General features: G+C 41.7%; 1 pseudogene; it reads left to right on the forward strand.

The window, feature by feature from the left end:
• Nucleotides 1-5,933: 5,933 nt before the first annotated feature.
• Nucleotides 5,934-7,089, forward strand: LOC129078505 (elongation factor 2-like; annotated as a pseudogene).
• The last annotated feature ends 2,949 nt before the right edge of the window (nucleotides 7,090-10,038 follow it).

A 10,038-nucleotide genomic window follows, 5' to 3' on the forward strand; every position in this document is an offset into this window, starting at 1 on the left:
TTTCCTTTTATGTCAACTACTTTAATGTTATTGACTTAAATTATTCCCAATTCGTGGATAAGCAAAAACAATCTAGCTTTACAATAAGCTATTTATTATGAGACTTCTAAGGCAATATAGAACCCTCACCTATGACAGAAGCTGTTTAGTAATTACTTCTAATTACTAACAGGTTGAGAACAACATGCTTTCCAAAAACAAGCTCAGACCTGGGTATATTTTAACATTCCTGAACTGCAATTCTCCAGTTGCATTAAAACTCCATTATGATGTTTGAAAGTAAATGAACCCCAGATTTATGGGTCCAAAGAGGGTCTTCAATAGTCCCCTATAACCCTTCTTAGGAAATACCATGCCTTAAACTTCTGCATTTGAGCATCTACCTCCAGAAACAGTAGATTTCCTGGATAATCAGCCCCCTCTTCATACTAATTGACCACAAAATTATTGTGTTCAGAGGCTTAGGTTTTAATGAAGAGGTACATATTCAATGGTAACAGATGGCCCCCCTCCTTAACCTTTATTAGCTGGGTAGTCCTAGAGAGACCTGAATCCCTAATCACCCGTAGATTCCTCTCCTTCTAGACTTACCCCCTAAAAATATCTCTGAACTATCCCAGCTTTCCCAATGATCCTCCAGCCTCCACTAACATTTTACAATGACCCACTGGAAAAATGTGTGTGTCCTTGGCTGCCAATCAGTCATTTCACTCATAGGGCATCAAGTTAGTCCCGTCCATTCCCCAATCAGAACTAAAGAAGCTGTGGCCTTTTGAGCTTAACCACTACTGCCCAGCACTCTCTTCAGAGATTGTGTCAATGATGTTTACAAATTTTCCTCTCATTCACTTAGGGGGACCCACGATTGCAAAGAATCAAGGTTGTTGGACCTGGATAACTTTGGGATTTCAGTTGAGGTTGGGATGCTCTTTTGAAACAATAGCACTGATGCTAGAAAGGAAAAAAAAAAAAAAAAAAGGAAGAAGATTTTTAGGAAATACTCTTCATTTAGCCAGGATTCACCCTTATTGGAAAAGAACTTTCTAGAGATTCTGTATGAAGATAAAAGTTAATATTCTAAGTTGTCAATACCAGCTTTTTGTTTTTTAACAAGGACTATTACCCATAGTGTATACCAATAGTATTGAAATTCATTTCTTTCTCTCCCCACAATCCCTCCCTTTTCTTTTTTATTTTATGTTATTTTTAAATCATGTTTATTCTATTATGCTTGTCTCAATTTTTCCCCCTTTGCCCTCCTCCACCCATCCCACCCTGCTCCCCCTCACTTTTCTTTTTTTCTCTCCTTCCCCTCCCATCCCTTCCTCTCCTCTTCTCTCTTTCTTTCTTGTTTTCCTGGTCTGAAAAGAAAAGAAGAGAAGAGAAGAGAAAAGAAAAAAAAAGAAAAGAGAAACATTCTTTCTTCCCTAGACAACAAGATGCTGCACATTGCATTACTTCCATAATTAAATCATTATCTCCCAGCTTCCTGCATGTCAAGTAGTCTAGGTAATGAACTGCCTTTCTTTTAGAAAAGTTTGTAACACCAGCTGGTCAATATATTTGCATGTCTTCCCTACCACTACCCTTTACCCCTCACTCCCACCCATTCAAGCTCCACTCTGCCAACACAACTCTGCGGTCCAAAAAGTATCAGATAAAAGGCTTTCCATTCCTTGACATCCAAATTGGGAACCTGAGCCTCAGCCAAGATTTTGTTGTACAACACTGGGTTAAAACGGTCATGATCACAATTTCAAGTCACTTGTCACATTCAGTTGCTCCAGTTTCATGATGCTGCCCTGCAGAAGGCTAGAAACCAAGGGCAGATGCCTCAATCTTTTAGAAATGCTCATAAAATGATGATGCAACATGAGATTTTGAAGTGTGGCTCAAATTTCTAAATAAAGGAAAATCTCCTGACACACATCAGGGACAGTTTATTATACCCAGTGAACTGAGAGCAGTTAGGGTATCATTTGCTGCAGTTTTATAGCAGGACTGTTTCTGAAACCCCTTGCATTACCTGTACTTAGTTTCTCCTTGACTTCCCTCTGCAAATAAAAACTTCAGGGATTTCCAGAAACCCAAAGATAGAAGAAGTCACTACTTGATATCCAACAGCTCCATTTTCTGAGCCATATAGATGTCAGATCCCTTCATGGACTTCAGACCTGGCCGAGAATTCCAGAAAATGCAGTTCTTTTTCCTGGCCTGCAAGGCTCATTCCTCCACAAGCCCATCCAAACAGCCTCTCCATCCTTTAGTCTTCCGTAGCACTTACCATATTTGGACCACTCATTGACCATATAAAATACTTCAGGATACAAAGAAACCTCATGATTGTCCTATACTATTCCCATCTGATGCTGGCATCTTCTCTGTCTCACTACCCAGGAACCAACTACTGATAAAACACAATCAGCCCTGAGGCTGAGAAATTGACTCCTTCCTTTCATGCTTTACTATAATTTATCTATCATTTATAATAACATTTATTTACAGTAGAGCATTAAGGGAGAATAAAACAAGAGAGAATAAAGTAAAATCTCCCCACAATCACCATACTCAGAAGGAATTTTGGTTATTGAACAGTATTAGAGTGTTATTTCATTACAATAAAAATTATGTACATAAACATATATTACAAAACTGTAATGAACAAATTTATGACTAAAGCTTTGTGTACAACCATGATTATTTTTAAGATAAATTTTTAGAAATACAATCAAAATCTTTAAACTGTCTAAAAATAGCACAAAAATACCATTAATACTAATGTCAAGTATTCCCAGAGCACATTGAACGTCAGGCACTCTATCAAGTACTTTATATTCACAACAGTCTCAAGAAGTGGATATTGCAGGGTCCTCATTTTTAAAATGAAGAAGCTGAGGTTAGGTAACTTAACTGAATTCTCTCTGAAAGTGTGCTAGAAAATGGCAGATCGGGGATTCAAACTCAGGTCTGTTCCTACCAACCATGCTTTTTTCATTACACACATAAAGGAAAATTCCCTTACTGTGATACAATTAGAAAATGACTAGTGTTCTTACTAAATCAACTCAAGTTCAGTGAACCAAAGGATGCCAAAGTCCTTAAGCTCAACCCTCATTTGATATGAGTCATCACCTCAACATTCCATACAAGGATCACTTAACTTTTATTTAGTTACCTTTAAAGATAAAAAAAGTTTCTATCTTTCTAGACATTTCACCTTTGAACTATTCTCACAATTAGAAAATTTGTTTTTATTCTGAATTGAAAATTGTCTCCTTTTAGCTGCCAACCATCAGAGCTAGGGCCACAAAGACATTATTCTTCCTCCTTTCCCATGTATCATTCTCTCCCCATGCCTTTTCTGGGTCTTTTTCTAACCCAGGGTTCCTGTAACCATTCTTCCTACCTTAGGCCACTGAGTGTCCTCACCAATGAGGAGACTTCTGCTGACAATGCTCCACGATGTATATCTTTCAACAAGCCTGGGCACCATCTAAGACATCAGAAGGACCATGCTTAGAGAGACCAAGGAGCATGATCCAAGGCAAGGAGTACTCTAGACCTACCCTAACAATATGCATAACCAAGCCCTGGCAAGGTCCCCAGAGGAGACAGAGTTTAGAAGTTGAGTTCTGCCCCTGAAACCATAAAAATCCTAGAAGAAAACATAGGTAGTAAGTTCCTTGACATCAATCTTGGTGGTAATTTTTTGGACCTGACTCCAAAACAAAGGCAACAAAAGGAAAAATTAACTAGTGGGGCTACATGAAATAAAAAGCTGCACAGCAAAGGAAACAACAACAACAAAAAAAGGCAACCTACAAAATGAGAACAAATATTTGCAAATCATATATCTGATAAAGAGTTAAGATACAAATTCATATTTAAAAATCTCATACAACTCAACAGCAAAAAAAATTCAGTTAAAAAATGGGCAGGGGATCTGAACAGACATTTTTTCAAAGAAGACATACAGATAGCCCACAGGCACACGAAAAGATGATAACAACACTAATCATGAGGGAAATTCAAATCCAAACCACAATAAGATTTCATCTCACACCTATTAGAATGGCTATGATTAAAAACATAAGAAATAACAAGTGTTGGTAAGGATGTGGAGAAAAGGGAATCCTCATGCACTGTTGGTGGGAATGTAAAATGGTGTAGCCACTATGAAAACAGCATGGAGGTTCCTCAAAAAATTAAAAATAGAAATACCAGATGATTTGGCAATTCCACTTCTGGGTATATGTCTGAAAAAAATAACACTAATTCAAAAAGATATATGCACTCCCATGTCTACTACAACATTATTTACAATAGCCAAGATATGATACCAACCTAAGCATCAATCGATTATGAATAAAGATGGCATATATATATATACATATATATATAAAAATATAATTCAGCCATGAAAAAGGAAATTTTGCCATTTTCAACAACATGGTTGGACCTTGAGAGTTTTATGCAAAGTGAAATAATTCAGACAGAGAAATACACATCCTATATAATCTCACTTATATGTGGAATCTAAAAAAAAAGTTCATAGATACACAGAATAGATTGGTGGTGGCAAGAAGCTGGGGGGTCAGAATGGTTAAAGGGGTCAAAGATACAAATTTCCAGTTATAAAATAAGTCATGGGGATAACTATAAAAATACAGTTAATAATACCATATTGCATATTTAAAAGTTGCTAAAAGAGTAAATCTTAAAAGTCCTCATCACAAGGAAAAGAAAAAAATTGTAACTACGTACGCTGACAAATGGTAACTAGACTTATTGTGGTGATCACTTCACAATGTATATAAATAGCAAATCATTATGGCAGGACAAGTATTTGAAGAAATAATAGACAAAAAATTCCCAAATGTCATTAGAGAGCTTTGGAGTTATGAATTGCTCCTAGAATGGAAGAGATGCCTCAGGGCACACATTTGGAAAAGCTAAACTCCTGGATTTTTCAAGGAGGTAGCAGGTGGGAGAAGAGGGGAGGGGAGTATACCATCAGTTGTTGATGCAAAGGATTTGTATATACAGAATCAAAGAAAAAGCACTGAAGCCAACTGAGGCACCAAAGCTTCAGTCAGCCAGAACTTTGATAGAATGACACAAGAGCTACCGAATACCTACTCTGAGCTGGCTTTTTATATTTATTTGTTCACTTAACCTTACGAAAATCCTATCACATAGGTATTATTTATTATCCCCCACTTTCCAGATGTTATCACTAAGGCTAGGAGAAGTTCAGTAGGCTTGTCTAAAGCTGCATATCTAATAAGGAGTGGGGTTGAGATTCAAACCCAACATTGACTCCAAAATCTATTCTCCTGACAATTTTGCTAACCTGCCTCCCTCTAGGTTGCTTCCTTTTCTTCCTTTTCAAGGAAGCCCTGGATTCTACTCATAGAAAAGCTGGGGGTAGCAAGGTCCATTGCCCAGAACCTATAGGCTGTGAGGACTTACCTTGTCTGGAGATCCCACAGTGCACAGGGACACTTCAGGACTTCCAGAGGCTGCTCCTGTCTATGAAATAATAGTCCTTTAGGGTTTGCATTCCCAAAGGCTCTTTGCATCTTGAACTCATCAAAAATTTAGAGTTCAAAACAAGGATCTATACCAAAAATAAGCAGCCGAGTATACTTCTTGGTCCTGGGCACTGGCAGTATTCTGATTTCTGCCCAGGATACCACATCACGTAAGGGCAGAAAACCACATCATAAAGAGGTCTGCATTTAAGGATAGTACACAGACTGCACAGATAGATGCCCAGTTGCAGTGAATAAGTAGATGTCCTAGAGTAAGTAAAGATTCAAATCAATTCAACAAGAATTTCTTGATCATCTACTATATTTCAGCCACCATTCTGTTTCTCCTGCCAGATAAACATAAATAGAGCCTGCCATCAGTAATCTATCTGGCATTATGTAGAATCCATACAGGAGGTGCCTTGTGGGAGCATCATGGGCCTGGTGGGCATGGACCCGCTCCTCATGAAGACTGGCACCATCACCACCTTCAAGCACATTATCACCATGTACGTGATGAAGTTCAGCAGTAGCTCTGTCCTTAGAGTCACATGGAGGCCAAAAATCTGGCCAACTAACCCAGGCTAGCTGGTGGGGAGCCTGGGCAAGTCAGACTCCATCCTCCAGTGCATCACTGAGGAGTCCAGGAAGCACTCATCACGGGAGCGGGGAGGGGTGAGATGCACACATACATCTCCCTGAGGTCCTGGAGGAGAACTACATCTGTATCTCAGTCAAGAAATCCGTCCTGGTCATCTCCTTCATCGATACCATCAACTAGAAGTCGAAAAAGCTGTGCCTGTCCAAGTCCCCCAACAAGTGCTACGGCTGTACACGAAGGTGTGGCCCTTCCCCAACAGCCTGGTCTAGGACATTAACAAGGGCATAGTGTCCGCCCACCAGGAGCTCACGCAAAGTCCCGCTACCTGGCTGAGAGCATGGCGGAGGCCCGCAAGGTCTGGTGCTTTGGGCCCACCAGCCCCAACATTCTCGCCAACGTCACCAAGAGTGTGCAGTACCTCAGGAAGATCAAGGACAGCATGGTGGCTGGCTTCCAATGGGCCACCAAAGAAGTGGCGCTGTGTGAGAACACACGGGGCGTGCGTGCATGCTGACATCCGTGAAGTGACGCTGCACTTGGACGCCACACAAATCATCCCCACGTTTGGCGCCGTCTCTAAGTCTGCCTGCTGACTGCCAGCCTGGCTCCTGGGGCCTACCCATCTTATGGACGTCTAATGTCCCTAACAAGAGGTCAGTGGCATCTATGGTGTCCTGAATGGGAAGCAGGGCCACATCTTGGCAGAGTACCAGGGGGCCAACACCACCCCCCACCCCCATGTTTGTGGTGAAGGCCTGCCCGCCTGTCAGCGAGTCCTCGGGCTTCACCGCCACCTTGAGGCCCTACACGGGCAGCCAGGCCTTCCCCCAGCACCTACCTGACCGTGGGACAATGCTGCCTGAGACCCTTCGACAACATCAGTCACCCCAGCCTGATTGCAAAGGCCTGAAGGAAGGCGTCCCGGCTCTGGACAACTTCCCGGACAGATTGTAGGTAGCTCACCTCGCAGTCCCCTGCCCCCGGTGGGATTCCAGGCAGCACCTGTGACCCACGCACAATCCACCACAGCAACAAGCCCACGTAGTCACCTCACGACATCTCACGACACTGCCCAGGCCTAGGGATTCTCTGCCTGACAGGTGTCTGGGGGACCACTCAATGCAATGCAGCATGAACACATGATGACATTTCTTTCGATTATATTTTAAGATTTCAGAGGCAACAGAAATGTTGGCTTATCAGGCCGGCGGGAGTGGGAAAGGGAATGGGACAACCAATTTTTTTTTTCATTTATTCAGGAACTCAAATGTCCAAAACCTTTTTTTAATAAGTGCATAAAGAGGTCTATTTTGGTAAATGGCTTGTAGTGGATTTTCTTCCAAAAAGGGGAAAGAAACAAGGAACAAGCAAGTAGACATTCCTTTGGGCAGAAACTACAAGTCAGGAAATTTAGTGCAGTGTGACCATAAGCACCTCCAGATATTGTAGTGCCATTGGAAAAAAATTGATATGGTGGTAACAAAAGAAAAAAAAAAAGAATGTCAGATGTAGAAAGAAAATAAGAAACATAGTGTGATAAGTGAAACAACTGACATATACAGAAGGTTGTAACCACAGAGAAAGGAGTGATTAACTTAGTTTGGGAATGAAGGAGTAATTCATTTATGCATTCCATTAATATTCCCTGAACATATACCATGTGCTGTAATGGGCAAAGACCTGGACATATACATTTTCACAGCAGAAAGGAAAAGAGAGGCATTTCAGGCAGAGGAGACCATACACATGTATAGATGCCTGAATGATTACAATGTGTTTGAAGAGGTATCAAATACCAAATTGTGAAAAATAAAATTTAAAGGACAGAAGCAGCACATGTGGCTGAACTATGCAATAACTCATACTTTATATTGAGTGCAATAATTCATAACATGCATAAGGGGTAATAATTCATACTATGTGCAGGAAACAGCATAAGTTTTCTGTAGGTTCAAACCCCAGACAGTGTTTACATATATATACAATATTTGATAAAAGTCTTAAACAGCTAGTAGGATTTACATGCCTATATGTATGGGAGTACCTGACCTTTCTGGCCTCAGCCTATGACCCTCTGGAAAGGGTCACCTTTCTCTCCTTCAGGCTGGAAGATCATCAGCTGGTGGTGGCTCTTCTCCACACAGTAGTCCACCAAGGAACAAGACTGGTGCCATCAGACACATAGTATGGCTACTTCTCCCTATACTAACTTTCCCACCTGTCCTGGATTCCACTGGGAGAAGATTTAGGTCATTCTTTTCCTGAAAAACTCATGTACAACCCAAAGCAGTAGAGAGTTGGGAGCAGACACAGAAATTGTGTCTTTAAAAAAAAAAGTTTAAGGAATCAAGAAGATGGAGGAGTGAGTGGAAGTCACACTGATCTCCTCCCAGGATCAACCTGGAATTACAACTAAATTGTGGAGAAATCACCTGGAACAAACAACTGAACAATAATGGGAGAGGAGCCTTATAACCTCAGACAGACAGAAGAATCAGCTTTAGCACAACTGAACAGCCACTTACCTTGGGCTTCAGCAAAGGCGGGAGCAGATTGGGCTAGAGATGCTTGAGGAGAGACTGGGAAAGGAGGCTTTGGGGAGAGAACTGAGAGAGTAGCCAGCCTCATCCCCCAGATGGAAGCAGCCATCTTGCTCACACAGACCATTCACCTGAGCGGCAACAGCAGGGAGAGGACACAATAGCCCCACCCGCAGGGGGGCCTTGGCCCCACCCTGTGGTGTCTCTAAGCCAGCCTGCTGAGTACAGAGTGGCAGCCACGGATAGTAGATCCCTGGCTAAAGGGGGTACAGAGTAGTCTAGAGACACTTGAGGAGAGACTGGGGAAAGAGACTTTGGGGAGAGAATAGAGAGAGGAACTGGCAGGATCCCAGTGCTGACACCTCCCCCATATGGCAGCAGCCATCTGGCTCAGCCAGTCCACTCCCCTGATGGCAGCAGCTTGAGAGGACCCAATAACCCCGCCCCCAGGAGGGCCTCGGCCCCGCCCTGTGGTGTCTCTAAGCTGCCGTGCTCAGTGCAGAGTGATTAGATTAATAGCTGAAGAAGAGAGCCAGAGAGTAGATTCCTGAAAATCTCAAATAGACTCCCTAAGGCCAGACAGGGGCAACATCTGACATCATCAGAGGCAGATCTAGAATAAAAAAATAGCAGTCTCCTACCATAGAAGTTCATACCATAAAGTCAGGAAATCAAGACAGATCAATTTAAGAAGCAGAAGAAAAAGAGAAGAGCCTCACAAATAATGGGAAGACAAAGAAACACCCCCCGAGTCTAAGGGAAAGGGGGAGTCCCCAGAAAGAGAAATAAATGAAACTGAGGCAAGTAAACTAGCAGATATTGAGTTCAAAACAATGATCCTAAAGAAGCTCAATGAGCTCGGTGAGCTCAGAGAGAATTACCAAAAACTACAGGGAATCTATGAGGAACTTACTGCAAACTCTATCAGCATGTAAAAGGACATAGAAACTATCAATAAGAGACAAGAGGAAATGAAGAATACAATTTCTGAATTGAAGAACACAGTAGAAGGAATCAAAAGCAGGCTAAGATGAAGCAGAGGGTGGAATCAGCAAGCTGGAGGACAAAGTAGAAAAAAGCTCCCAGAAAGAGTAAGTAAATGAAAAAAGACTCAAAAAGAATGAAGATGTGTTGAGGGAAATGCAGGACAACTTGAAATGTAATAATATCTGTATAATAGGGATATCAGAAGGAGAAGAGCAAGGGATAGAGGACCTGTTTGAGAAAGTAAGGATGGAAAACTTCCCTCATTGGAGGAGAGAAAAAGTCACAGAAGTCCAGGAAGCACAGAGGGTCCCATTCAAGAAGAACCCAATGAAGCCCACTCCAAGACACATCATCATTAAAATGGCAAATATCAAAG

The sequence above is a fragment of the Pteronotus mesoamericanus genome, unplaced genomic scaffold (assembly GCF_021234165.1).
Source record: "Pteronotus mesoamericanus isolate MK-2021 breed Mesoamerican mustached bat unplaced genomic scaffold, CSHL_Meso_final contig_73, whole genome shotgun sequence".
Lineage (NCBI taxonomy): Eukaryota > Metazoa > Chordata > Mammalia > Chiroptera > Mormoopidae > Pteronotus > Pteronotus mesoamericanus.